Source organism: Puma concolor, chromosome E4 (assembly GCF_028749965.1).
Source record: "Puma concolor isolate L17-30 chromosome E4, mPumCon1.1.hap2, whole genome shotgun sequence".
NCBI lineage: Eukaryota > Metazoa > Chordata > Mammalia > Carnivora > Felidae > Puma > Puma concolor.
Genome location: NC_141683.1, coordinates 15,388,390 through 15,402,550, shown reverse-complemented (window position 1 = coordinate 15,402,550; position 14,161 = coordinate 15,388,390). Strand labels below are relative to the sequence as shown.

General features: G+C 39.4%; 1 protein-coding gene across 22 annotated transcripts in view; it reads right to left on the bottom strand.

Moving 5' to 3' along the window:
- Window positions 1–14,161, bottom strand: part of ESRRG (estrogen related receptor gamma) — a 632,553-nt gene that overhangs the window by 184,606 nt on the left and 433,786 nt on the right. The gene's annotated exons all lie outside the window — the stretch shown is intronic.

Below are 14,161 nucleotides of genomic sequence, written 5' to 3'. Positions count from 1 at the left end.
CTATTTCATAGCCATTTAGCAATACAGAAAGACATCAAGTATAAAATTCTTGCCAAGATGTACGGATAATTTCCTAGAGCCCACAAAACTTAGTGAAACGATCACCAACACGGATTAATAAACATGTGCGTGTGTCTGTGTGATTTGCCATTGCTTAAGAGGTGAGTGAAGAAAAGCCATTTGAGCCTTCAGTACACCTGGGAGTCCATAAATCTGATACTTTGTATTATATTCAGCAAACTAGGAATGTATCAAATTTTGTCCTGAAAATTGAGATTTGGGATGCTCTCTTTCCCCCCCTTCTTTTGGCCTTTTAACACCATACCTCCTAAAAGGAAATATGATGAGGCATCCAATCTGACAAATTATCTCTCTTATCTAGAAGAAACATATTTCCCCTCTTTCTTTGTTGGACCCATAAGTGATTAAATTTCTGAAGAGGTAATTAGATGAGAAGATATAATTGGTCCTATTTTCTTTCCGATTAGCCATAGTGCAAAACCCCTTTTAGCAAAGTCTCTAGGAACATTTTGAGAGCCTGCCATAGAAAGAAGAGGTGACAGTTGAGAAGGGGACTTAGCTAATTGCTTCCCAGTGGAAAGTTGATTTATAGGAATCCCACAGGGTAATGGTCATTCACTAGAATTTGGGGGAGTAGTCACAATATAACCAATGGGATGCAATTATCTCCTCTACTATAAATCTAATGATATTTCATCACTGCCCAAATTTCATGTCCTCCTCCGGCCCCCCCTTCCCCCACTGTTCTGTTAATTCAAACTAAAAAAAAAAAAAAAAAAAAAATATATATATATATATATATATATATATATAAAATCTCCTATCGGGGAATGCTCACTTCACTGCTCCAGGAAGGCAGTCTCCAAAGCAGAGCATTAAGAGCAAATATTTGCCTCTTAAACAAGTACGTTGCACACTGGAAATTTTGTTCTGCCTTCTAAAGTAAAACGGTATCAGGAGGTGACGAAAGCAAACGGGAAGAAGAAATCCACAAAAATATCTTCGCACTTTCGCCCACCCACCCGTGTTGTCCTTTCCTCAAGAGCTAGTGAAAGAAAAAATATCCCCCTCACCAGCCTGAACTACGGCGTCCTCTTCCTTCTGCATCTGCTGCCTTGTACCCGTCACTGTTAATGAGCGCTGTAATTAATAGATCGCTCTCCTTGTCTCCCTGCTTGCACTCTGGGCTAAGCACTTTTCCTCGAGTCAACGTTTGAAAGAAAGCGGGTCGGCACTGACTTACAGCAGCCCTGCGAATTCCTTTTAATTTAGAGCACTTACCCCAGCACTTCACTTATTACCTTATAATTACTGGACGGCTCGCACATACATTATGATCTTGGACTAGAGTTAGAAGTTATTAGGGTACTAAAACATGGTTGCTCCCCTTTCCTCTCTCTGGCACTGAATTTCTCACAGCTATGACAATTAACTCTTTCACCATCTGCCCTTAAGGCACCATTCTTTTCCTCACCACCCCCCCCCCATTTTTTTTTGCAGAGGAGAGCAGCTTGATCACAAAATATCCCTAGTCTTCTCCAGGCCCTCTTTTCTGTGTCTCTTTTTTCTTGTACCATCTATGGTCAATTTCACCCCAATTTTCTTTCCCTCTGGCTCTTTCTCATGGACTTCTAAAATCCGCAGAACTCTTGATTAAGAAACAAGACCAGGGGCTCCTGGGTGGCTCAGTCGGTTAAGTGTCTGACTTCAGCTCAGGTCATGATCGCACACTTTGTGAGTTTGAGTCCTACACTGGGCTCGCTGATGTCAGTGCACAGCCCATTCAGATCCTCTGTCTTCCTCTCTCTCTGCCCCTCCCCCACTTGCACTCTCTCTCTTTCTCAAAAATAAATAAACAAATTAAGAAGAAAAGACAGAAAGACAGAAAGAACGAAAGAACGAAAGAAAGAAAGAAAGAAAGAAAGAAAGAAAGAAAGAAAGAAAGGCCAAGAATTGCTTTCCCGTTTATGGAACAGTTATTTTCTAAGTCACCAAATGTTTATGTGTCAAATGCATGTTGTTAAAGCCCTGAAAAACAGGGAGTCTCCAGCCAGCTGTCTGGTCCAAAATCTCAACCCATAACTTTGCAATTACCTGCATGGAAGCAAGGAGATTAGGAAGTTAAATTGTCAGGGAAGTCTCTGGGCAGTGGCAGTATCTCTTCCCACATAAGGTCTGGCTACTGCAGCAGTGAATGAAACTGATCAAACTGGATTGGTGCCTTAGGTTGTACCTGTTTCTTTTCAGACAATGAGCTCCTGCCTTAATTAGTATCTTTTGCCCAGTGGAAGTTATAATAGTCAGAGTTGCCATTTATCAAGTGCTTATTATGTGGCAGGCACTGGCCTGAGCACCTTACTAGTATCACCTCATTTAAGCCTCAGGACAACCTTAAGAGGGAGATATCCCTCTTCAGGAAACAGAGCCTCAGACATCACACAATCTTCAGAAAGTCATACAGCTAGGAAATGGGAATTCCAGGATTGGAACTCAGGTCTGATGCCAAAGTCCAGTGCAGAAATGTCTTGAAGTTGGGGAGCCTGGGTGGCTCAGTCAGAGCACCCAGACTCCTAATTTTGGCTTAGGACATGATCCCAGCATCGTGGGATCCCTGCATCAGGCTCTGTGCTCAGCATGGAGCCTGCTTGTGATTCTCTCTCTCCCTCTCTCTCTCTAAAAAAGAAAAAAGAAAAATAATTGAAGACAAAGAAGTGTCTTGAAGCCAACAGATTTCTTGAAGGTGTTCACAGATTTTTTTTTTTTTAAAGCCAAGCAAGCAGGGGTAGGAAGTGGTGCACATGGAGACCTACTATACCCGCAGCTCACCTATGAGCAGAGACAGCCGAGATGGCCACCCCACCGGCTAGAGGTCTGCTGTAATCGAGTCACCCTCTCCAGTGTTGGGAGTGACACCTCAGCAGAACTTCCGAAAGAACACAGTTGTCTCCTAATTACTACTTAGCTCATTACATCGAACACTTCCTAGACACCATTACATTATACCCTAAAACTACAGTGGGTCTTAATTCTCTTCCTCTCTGTCTCTGAAATTCTACAGCTCTATTATTCAAGCCTGAAATATTCACAACTATCTATAAATTCAATTGTCAGCTGGTGGGTTTTATTCTAGACTTCACTTCAATCTAAAATTAGAGGCACTAAAATTCACATTAACTCTAAGAGGAATGTAGTGAATAAGACTTTATTTCAAAAGAACACCTTTTTGTCAGAAAGAGCCATTTTCAAGATGATGGCTTTATCTGTAGCCAAAGAGAATAAGCCCAATTCCACATTGTGCTGTTAACGCAGGAATTTTAGGTCACATTGGATTAATAAAAATCTAAATTTAGTTAAGAATTATGAATAGAAATAACATGGGTAGAAAATTGTGGGAAATGTTTATTTTAAAGCCTCAGTACAGTTGCTTTTACTTTATAATTTTAAGAGGAACGATGAGAAGCACAAGGGAGACAAGAGACTTCCCAGAAGACTTCTGCGGGAATGCCCTGAGAATAAACCGGAAGAAGAAATAGCTATGTCAAGACTAGCATTGTCTTTTTTGTGTAAGAAACTGAATTTGAGGGATTTAATAGCCTTCCTGAGGTCTGGGTAAGTCCAGTCCTTTATTACACATGTTTAATATGGTTTGAAATATAGTCTCAATAATTCTTTCTTTTTAAGTTTATTTATGTATTTATTTTGAGAGAGAGAGACAGAGAGCAAGCAGGGGAGGGGCAGAGAGAAGGGGAGAGAGAATCCCAAGCAGGCTCTGCCTTGTTAGTGCAGAGTCCGACATGGGGCTCGATCCCACAAACCCTGAGATCATGACCTGAGCTGAAATCAAGAGTCGGATGCTTAACAGACTGAGCCACCCAGGCGCCCCTAGTGTCAATAATTCTGATGATCACGCTTCCAAAAGGACCTTGGTGCCTCGCCTTGCCCAAGAGTCGGTAAGGGTAAAATTTACCTTTGGTGCTAGATATTAATGATCAGGCAAATGCAACTTCTTATTCGCTGGACTATTTCAAAGTGTAATTTTTGAAAGTTAATTAACTGTGTTAGATGTGTGCATGTATAGAGAGAAAGAAAGAATAAGAATCAATTAAAGTGGTTGCTGTAGGGGGAAACAAGAAGATAATCTGTAAGTTAATATTCAATTTATATTATAATTATCAGGCTTAATTGTTTTCAGAGATCCTACCTAGATACAGGTAAATGTGTGACCTTGAATGAATTGCCATGAGTTAGAATTTCCACATGCTTACATAGATGCCCAACCGTGGTGGTCTACATTCCACAGAAGCTTAGCCAATACTTTTGTTTAAATGCTAGTATATCAATAATGTCCTATAGTCATATAGAACATACACATTTCATCAACAGATAGGTTCTTAAACAGCTATATTTCATCCTTTACATATTATACAAACTCAAAATTATTTGCTGCTTTATTTCCCTACTTAAAAAAAATGGTGCATGAAATTCTCATAAAGAACATATTATGTGCAGGTCTTGTCTGGATTTCCCGGCTGTTATACTAAGACAAGGTTTTTTTTTGAAACGTTTATTATATCCATACCAAGGACAGACACCTTAATAAGCTGAAAAAATGCCGGCTAAAGACATCACTATTTTATTTTCTTCCTTGTCATCCTTAAGAGCCCCAGAGGGTACCCATCTGCATTATAAACTCCACTTTATCAATTTATATCCAAACATTTTAGGAAAGCACACTGAAGCCAGCAAGCTCACAAGTTCACAAATGCACAGAGAAATATGAAGACGGTGCCCTTAGCTTTCTTACTGAATGACAGAATTTCAGGGTTTGAAAGGAAGGTTTTCAAATCCTGACACCTAAATACTACCTATTCAAAATAGGCATGAATCTATGAGGACTGGTCAGTTTTCTACCTTCTGAAACATCAGATTAAATATTTAAGTATTTTTATTTAAATTTAAAGAACAAAATATTAAAAAATATATATCAGCCTATAGGCTTTTTTGTTTTGTTTTAATGTACATAGAAGGAAACTTCCAAGACTTATGCCAAGCTTCCAAGTCGTAAGTCCTAGGCTTCAGAATCCATGACCCCAGCAGCTCCCTTAGCAGCCTGAGTTACAGCTTCAAGCATGCTACTTTACAATGAGCTTCTTTTTTTTTCTTTTCCTGCTTCAACTAATTGCACTCTCGTAAAGTGGCAAAATGTGAATCACTTAGTAACAAAATGGGCACCAGCTGCTATTGTCAGAGAATGGTGATGCTGAAGAAAGGGAAAGCAACCGAATGAAGTGTCATGTCAGAAATCAACGGTGCAACGTGTGATTTGAGAAAACATGACTACTTTACAGAGACAGGGTGTCATTATGGCATCACAGTAATACGATGCTTTGACAACTACTGGGTCTAACATATCATCATTGCATTAAGGTACACTGGCTTAGTTGGGAAAGGAAAAGAAAGGATTTTTTCTTTTAATAAGAAATATCTTAAGGCCTGCCTGGTTAACCTAACGAAAAGAGATCATTAATTGTAAAGGAAGAATTGTAAATCCTGACCCACAATGCTCAGAAAGATTAAAACACACATGCACATATATGCACACACACTTCTGTATAATTTTAGACCTTCTTTAATAAACTTTGAGGCCCATCTCATGGAACAGATTTCTGCGTAACAGGGTCACATCATCTAGTAATGGTGATTCTTTGAATAAATAACTTGTGCATTTAGTCTAAAAGAACTTACTCCATCAAGAACAAGAGTAAGCAAACAGCTCTCTGTGGAGCTCCTATCAGCTTGAATTGCTGATAGGAGATGTGGCTAAGCAGTGTGGGGACATGAAGGCAGCTCCCTAAAATATGATCAGGGCCCCCTTTAAAGCCAAAAGCTCCCCTAATTCTGTAAGAGGCTGTACACTACACAAAAAAAAAAAAAAAAAAAAAAACCTGTCAGAATTTCAATTTCAGACAATAAATGAGAGACTTTTAATTCATATCTACACACTCATTGAAAAGAAAACATACCGTTAAATAAAATCTTGGAAAGAAGAACCCTGTGAAAACAACTGCATCCCTAATGACAAAACCAAGACCTAGAAGGATCTCGCAGAAATGCCACCTGCTTTTGGGGTGCTAGAGCTCAATGATCCCCTCTTTTTCAATTTTGATCTGACACCACGTTGGTTTGACCATCCTGGTTTAGGCCTTGAAATCCCATGTCCTGGAAACCCCTCAGTCCCTGGTTAACCAGGATGGTTGGCTATGCAATCTGACAGGACTACAGAACCTCATACCTCCACCTGCGTTATACCGAAAACAAAGGAAGGGAAATGGAGAATATTCATTTTCAGCAATGAAGGCCGAGAAAGTTGGTTAGAGAAGCACACCAATAAGCGTAAGCGCATGCAGCCTGACAAGAATGGGATGCTGTAAGCATGTGTATTAGAAAGTAACCATACACCGCATCCCATGTCAGTGGGCCCCATGCAAGGTGAAGGCCACTGCTGATCACCTTGTTAAGTTATCTGGACTATTTTAGATGTAGGAAATTGCAGTAGCTTCAATTTGTATTGCCAGGTGATTTCTGGTGCTTCCTGGTTGATAAACTTTATTAATGGGAAAAGAAATGGTCCTGTGATATCACAATGTGTTGCACATTATGATTGTTGACAGTTTCTGTATTTAAGGATTCGATCTGATGCAGAGGTGCTTAGTAGTGTAATTTATCCTTAGCTTGTTTTCTTGGACCTATTTCAATCTAGGGGTGAACATCCCTTGTTTATAGCTCTGAATACAGTAAGTGAGCTATAGGCAAATCAATAAAACTGTTAAATGCATAATAATGTTGGGTAATTGCATACATGATGTTTTGCATAATTAACTGTCTGAGCTTTTCTTTAATATAATGGGCACTCACGTAATATAGAGTAGCTATAAGTCTATAAAATATACACAGTTTATATGAACCATGATTCTGCTTAAAACTCTGGCTAATCATCTACATCGGCTTTGAAGGGAGAGCTCTCCTCCACTGCCAAGTCCAAATCAATTCTTATGACATTACTTTATAACTAACATGATATTTAACTGATGATGGCTATTAGCTATTATACAGATTGCATTCAAGAAGTGTAACAGTAGGGGGAAAATACCATTTAGTTTAAACAAACTTCTGCCGTGTAATCAATATTATTGAGGCAAATTAAGTGTTTTAACAAGTGTGTATATTTACCCTAATGCAGCTTAATTAACTATATCCTCACAACTGCCCAACTCCATGACACCTATAGATGTTAAAAGAGAATCTCAAGAAATGCCTAGTCAGAAATTCAAATGCACAACAAGCACAACAGAAGCACAATCAAGGACAATTGTGACCCCTACAAATATTTCTTACCTTATGCAAGTTACACTCCTAGGACCAAAAGCCCTAAGGACCAGAAGGGCTTTAGAATAGTATCCCCTTCTGTCAACCCACTTGGGTAGCAAATGGGTCACTAATCCCAGGGTAGAGGGAAAGAGCTCTGGGCAGGAGGTGGGAGACCACTGATAGAAAGGAAGGTTAGTATCGGGTAAAAACTACATGAGATAAATCATCAAAATGAAGCTTACGATATATGCTGAATGTAACATTTATTCGGTCTTGGAGATTTACTACGCCATGAGGAGACCTCCTTCGCAGTAAGCTTTCCAGAGAAAAGAAATAGTCTCCTACTTCTACAAATCTCTGGTCTTTCAAACAGAAATATGGATCAATAAAGTTTGCTTGTGTTCAGACAATTCCGTTTTCAAGCAGTCAAGGAGCACACTGAAGAGGAAAAGCAGACACAACAGGAGGGGACTGACAGCTAAATGGAGGCCTTCTCACGGCATCTCACTAGAGGAGAAATAAACAGACATTCAACTCATAGAAAGTCTATGCACTGATCTTTACAAATTACAATCGAATATAGACGCTTTACACACACAGACTCCAGTGATGGAGTTCACAAATCAAATCCAGGTCAATGAGAGCTCAGGCTGACTGAATTTTCCTTTCCTGTTCTCTTTGCTACACTGAAATCGCAAAATAGGAATGTTACCAGGCGTTGCGGCAAAAAATATTGAGACCGTGGTCTTGATGTCACCCTTTACTCATTAAGAAAATGTTTTGCAAAAGCAATTACGATGACCAACAAACCTGCTGCCTCCACAGAGATAGGCCAGTTCACTTGCAGTGGAACTTGAAAACATACCCGAAAACTGGGTGAGTCGAAGTAGTGAGAAAATTTAAATGCTGAAAAGGAATCATAGTCGAAATAAAGGTTGCTGTGAGCGCCTATGAACATCTCTACGCTAGTGGGAGATTCATAGCACAACCAGAGATAATAAACCACATCATTCCCTCTTGGACAAGTGGTTAAACTATATTTATACTTTTAACTTAATAGCTTAGTCTGCAGCAGTTAACATCTGGATGCAAATGCAGCTGGTCCTGGGTGATCTATGACAGCAGCAGAGGTTATGATTATATTCAGTTGGTATCAGGTGTTGTTCAGCTGAAGCAGGAGAGTGGGGGGAGGCAGGGAGGAGGAGAAATCGCTAATTATTAATCCTAAATCTTCCTCTGCCCTCCTTTTTTAAACATTTCAATGAGCTAGCTGCTTGAAGAGAAAGTGAAGCTGAAACACAAGGACACCATTCGCAGGTAAAGGAAAATAACATACATACACACATATATTTAATTCAAGCCATGGAAAGGACGATTTTGCTCTGTGGCAGAATGGGTTTTGTAAAAAGGGATTATGCGGCAGTGAGAGGCATCCAGTGAAGCCAAGGAAAGCCATCCACAGGCCCCAAGCCCAGCTAGGAAGGACTTGCTTGGTGTTTGTTATTCAAAGATCCAAAAACAAACATGCAGAGAAACATTCCTAAATCTTCTTTGCAATTCTGAAAAACGGATTAAAATAAATTTTTTTTTAACATTTATTCATTTTTGAGAGACAGAGACAGAGTGTGTGGTGGGGTGCAGAGAGAGAGGGAGACACAGAATCCAAAGCAGGCTCCAGGCTGTCAGCACAGAGCCCAATGAGGAGCTCGAACTCACGAACCGCGAGATCATGACCTGATCTGAAGTCAGAGGCTTAACCGACTGGGCCACCCAGGGGTCCCTAAAAGTTGTCTTAAAAAGTACTACACCGGGGTTCCCACAGCTTGCATGTCTTCTTTCCTCTTTCTCAGGGACTTGAGGATGTAGGAAACGTGGGTTCCAGCTCCAGGTCTGGCACCGTGTGACCTGAGACAAGTCACTGCTCCACTCTGACCTTCAGTGTCTTCGCTCGCTAAACAAGAGGGTTCACCTACAGGTTTTCTAAAGTAACTTCCGCCATTTTGTAAAAATCATATTTTACTCAAATAAAAACCTCACTGGCCTGTGACTCAGATTAGACCTGAGAGGATGGGCTGCTGAACTAATGCACAGTCCCTATCCTTCCTTTTCTTCGGCTGCTGCTGCGCTCGCCTACCGCTCAGGGCCACGGCATTATACGGGCGCGCATGCGCGTGTGTGTTGCAGGAGAAGGAATAATTACAGAAACAACTTGCTACGTAGCAGTGAAACTACAGCAACGACATTCAACTGAGGAATCATTCCCAGTGGGCTACAAAAGGACAAATAGAGCAGTGATAATTTTGGGGGAGCTGGGGAGCAGGACTCTTGGTTTTTCCTAGAATTGGTTCTCTTTTTGCTCATTACATTTTTGGTGGGAGGCGTTGGCGGAAAGGGGCAATTCCCGGCAATCAGTGTTTAAGTGAATGTTTGTCCCAGTGTGTGACACCACGCTGTCAGCAAGCAGCAGGGCGCCGCTGAGTTGTTACTACATTTGATTTGACTGCCAGTAGGAAGCTTCATTTCTACCAACTGTTAGTTGCTAGCGCAAAGAATCTTCTCTTCATTTCTGGAGTGATTTTTTTCCCCTCTCTTCCATTTCCTTTTCCTTGCTATGTGGTCAGGCCAAATGCCACGTGGGTTTCTAAGACAAAACCTGAGTACTTGTCTCCTGAGCTTGAGACGGGACGACGTGGAGATAAAGGGTCCATGCAATTTGTTCAATATTTCTAGTCTCTCATTTAGAGTCTGCATTTTAATTCTGATTTCCTAGCTCATCACAAGGTCAACCCAGAGACAGCAATACTCCTTCAGCCACACTGTGGTCACATCTTTTTACTTGGTGGGGTTTATTTTAGCCAATGGAGCAGCCTTTATTAACGAAAGGAAGGAAGGAAGGAAGGAAGGAAGGAAGGAAGGAAGGAAGGAAGGAAGGAAGGAAGGAAGGAAGGGAAGGAAGGAGGGGAAGGAAGGAAGGGTGTTGTCATTCACCTTCTCATGAAATATTGTTGAAATAATTGCTATTTTTGGTGACTGCTCTGACAATTTCTACAATTTTTCTTATTTGGTTAATTTTACTATAGCACATGGAAGCCTCTCCCCTTAAAAATAATAAAATAATGATTTAGGTAATTATGATTCTCAAATAGTGCCTCTGACAACAACTTCTGACAATGAAAAGCATCTTTAGAAACAACAAAAGCATATGCAGGAGTAACGAGGGTAGGGAAAAAAAAAAAAGAAGAAGAAAAATCCCTCAGAGATATTAAGAAAATTCAGGCTGAATGGAAAAGTAATTAACACTAAAGAGCTAAAACTGTAATTAAGAAAATTTTCATTAAGGGGAAGCAGGTGAGTCTGCTTTTCTAAATATGACAAGGTGCTGTGTAAAAATAAAATAGAAGTAGGTTTCGGTGAGTGGAGCAGGAAAGCCATGTCTTTAACCAGATCAAATTCTCGAAATTGGCTGTCAAGACAGGATTGTTGTGATTTATACCCGTCTATCAAGTGCACGGACGGGAGAGACAGAGAGAACAGAGGCAAGCTGCTGTCGCTTCCATTCGCAAAGAACTTTTAATTTCCACAGCACCATCTGTTACCAAATCTAATTCACATTCCCCCTTAATCTGGTTTAGTTCCATAATACTAATTCTTCCCCAACCCCTATGAACACAACCACTAAAAAAAAAAAAAAAAAAAAGGCTTTGGCTCTTGGTGAGTGAGAAATTGAATATTATAGAGTTAAGGTGTTAAGGCTCCGGTGACTTAAGCGAAGCATGCTCTTCTCCATTAAAATGTATTCCTGGTAAAGGGATTTGTTTTCAGCCAATGCAGAGATATGAAATTGTTCATATTTGGGGTAAAAAAAAAATGCTGATATAAAAGTAGGCTGGGGACATGAAAGCAGAGGTTGTCATAAAATACAATTGTTGTCAAGTTTAGTCACTTTCAGAACTGGCTATAAAATCACTTTGTCATGGTTTTCACATAGAGAAAGCCTGAAATTGTATTTTTGTTAAGGAAACTCGAGAGAGTGATGTATATATATATATATTCAGAAAGAGTAGAGCAGGGCAGGGGAAACACCTAGAAGAAATGGAAATGGAAAAAAATCATATATAATTTAAAATAAAGAGATGTCTATTGGTAAATGCGCAGTCACCTCCCTTGATCTAAGATTCTATTAGCACATACTTTTGATCCACCATCATTTTCACTCTCAGCCAATAACTGGCATTCACAATAATGAGGTTGTGAAGCTATAAAATTATAAAGTGCTTTCTGCATCAGAGAAAGATTAAACTATGCTCAATAAAGATTTAGTGTTAAATGTATTTTATTGCTTTCTAAGTCTGTGAAAATTTGTTATCTCTAAAGGCAATAGTATGTAAAGATCCACAGGCAAACATGACAAAACGAGAAAAGATACTGTTTGAATTCCCGGGGTGCAAAGTTTTGATTACACGTTTAATCAACTGGCTCACTACCTAACTCCAATGAACATTAGAAGAATCATCCTTTGGTTCTCTAAGCCAGTAGCGTAGAACACTAGCTGGGTTCCTTGATAACAATTCCTCAGTTTCAGTATATAACTGGAGAGAGTGTGATGAAAATATTTATTTTCATAAGATTCGTGATTATCACCCATAAATACATTTTGTAGAGAAGACTTCAAAATGTAAAGTCCACCACTAAACTGATATTATCTTAACACTTAATTTAAAAAACCTGGGGGCACTGAGTGACTTAGTTAAGTGTCTGATTCTTGGTTTCGGCTCAGGTCACGATCTCATGGTTTGTGAGTTCAAGCCCCACACTGGGCTCTGAGTCGGCAGTGTGGAGCCTGCTTGGGATTCTCTCTCTCTCCCTCTTCTCTCTGCCTCTTCCCCACTCGCTCTCTCTCAAATAAACAAACTTAAAAAAAAATCCTAAGTCTGTTATTTAAAGATAAATACTTTCAGGAAACAATCTCTCATTTTACTGATGGAATCTTCTAATTAACCAGGTATACAGGTATTTTCAACTATTAGCTACAACTGAAGCCAAATTTTTAAGTGATATGGGAGATTATAAAAGGAGATAAACTGTTCACAGCATTGTAATAAACAAAAAAAACTTGAGACTACAATAAATATGCTTATACACTCATGAACATCTATATATATCACCTATAAAAACATCAATGGGTGTCATAAACAAATATAAGTGATTGAAGATTATCAAGATGATAAAATATAAGACAACACTGTTAATGTTCTCAATATTCATTAAGGAATATGCTAATTCTGATATCCCTGTTATATGTAGCAATTTGTATTGTATGATTTTAGAGCTATAAATTAAAGCTATACAGTTATACATTATTACAGCTATAAATTAAAGAAACATTTTTATTTTCTTCACACTCATAAGAATGGCTAAAATTCCTAAGTGACACCACCTAATACTTGGGAGGATTTAGAGCAACTGCAACTCACGTAACATCACTGGGAGGGTATAAAATGGTGCAACCTTTTTGGAAAAAAAAAATCTGGAAGTTTCTTATAAAGTTAAAGAGACACCATATCACAACAATTCACTCCTAGATATTTACTAAGAATGAAAACACATGTCCACAAAAAAGAACTGTCCACGAATGTGTAATCACAGCTTTATTCATTATGGCCCTAAGCTGAAAACAAATCAAATGTCTGTCATCGATGAATACATAAACTGTAATATTATAGAAGCAACCAAATCCTGGTCAACAATAAAAAAAGAAATGAACTGTGGTAAATGCAACATGGCTAAACATCAAAGACATCCTGGTGAGCAAAACCAAGGCAGATACAAAAGAGTACATACTCTCAGATTCTGCTCACGTGAAGTTCTAGAACAGGCAGAACTGATCTGTAGGGATGGAAACCACCAGGGCTCTCTGGGGCAATGGGTGGGGAATAACTAATGGGAGGGAGGCATAAGGAAACCAGTGGTTGTGTGTGCTAGACGGATAACATTTGTCAAAACTTATCTAACTGTGCATAGAAAATATCCATTTTGTTGTAGTTTTTATCGTATAAAGTTGATCCCCAAATTTTTTCAAACAGTAGGTTAAAACTCAGTAACTTTGTAACACCAGAAGTTTCCACTGATTCCCATGTCCTAAACCAGGTCTTGAGTCACCACATCCAGTACTTTGTCATCAACGCCTAGTTCTATATCTCATTCATACACAAGAACACAGCGGATCAGGGAAGGGAGATAGATAACTTATTCAAGGACACCCAAAATTAGAGGTGGAACCTAGTCCAAATTCCCGGTCTCTATCTCTTAGGCCAAATCTTTCTCTAACTTACTAATAAGGCAAAAGATGAAATCGAAATTAGACCCAAAGTGAAAAATATTGTACTGATCACAATGACAGATACCTTCCTGTATTCTGTTTTTACAAGCTCGTAAAATATTTGGGGGCACCTGGCTGGCTCAACATGTGACTGTTGATCTTGGGGTGATGAATCCAAGCTCCACGTTGGGCCTAGAGCTTACTTAAAAACATAAAAACCAAATAAATAAAATCTTACAAAATATTTTTCACTCTAAACACAAAATAATTCTGTGCATTCCTGAGGTCACACACCTGACTTCATTCCTCACTGTCTTCCCCCCAAAACATGGCCCATGATAAAAGGGCCTTAGCAAGTATGCAACGTAGGAGTGCTAATGTGCTAATATGTCCTTGTTAAGTCAGTCAAGGTGGGCTTTGAAAAAAATGTTCTTTTGGTTTGGTTTTGTGTTT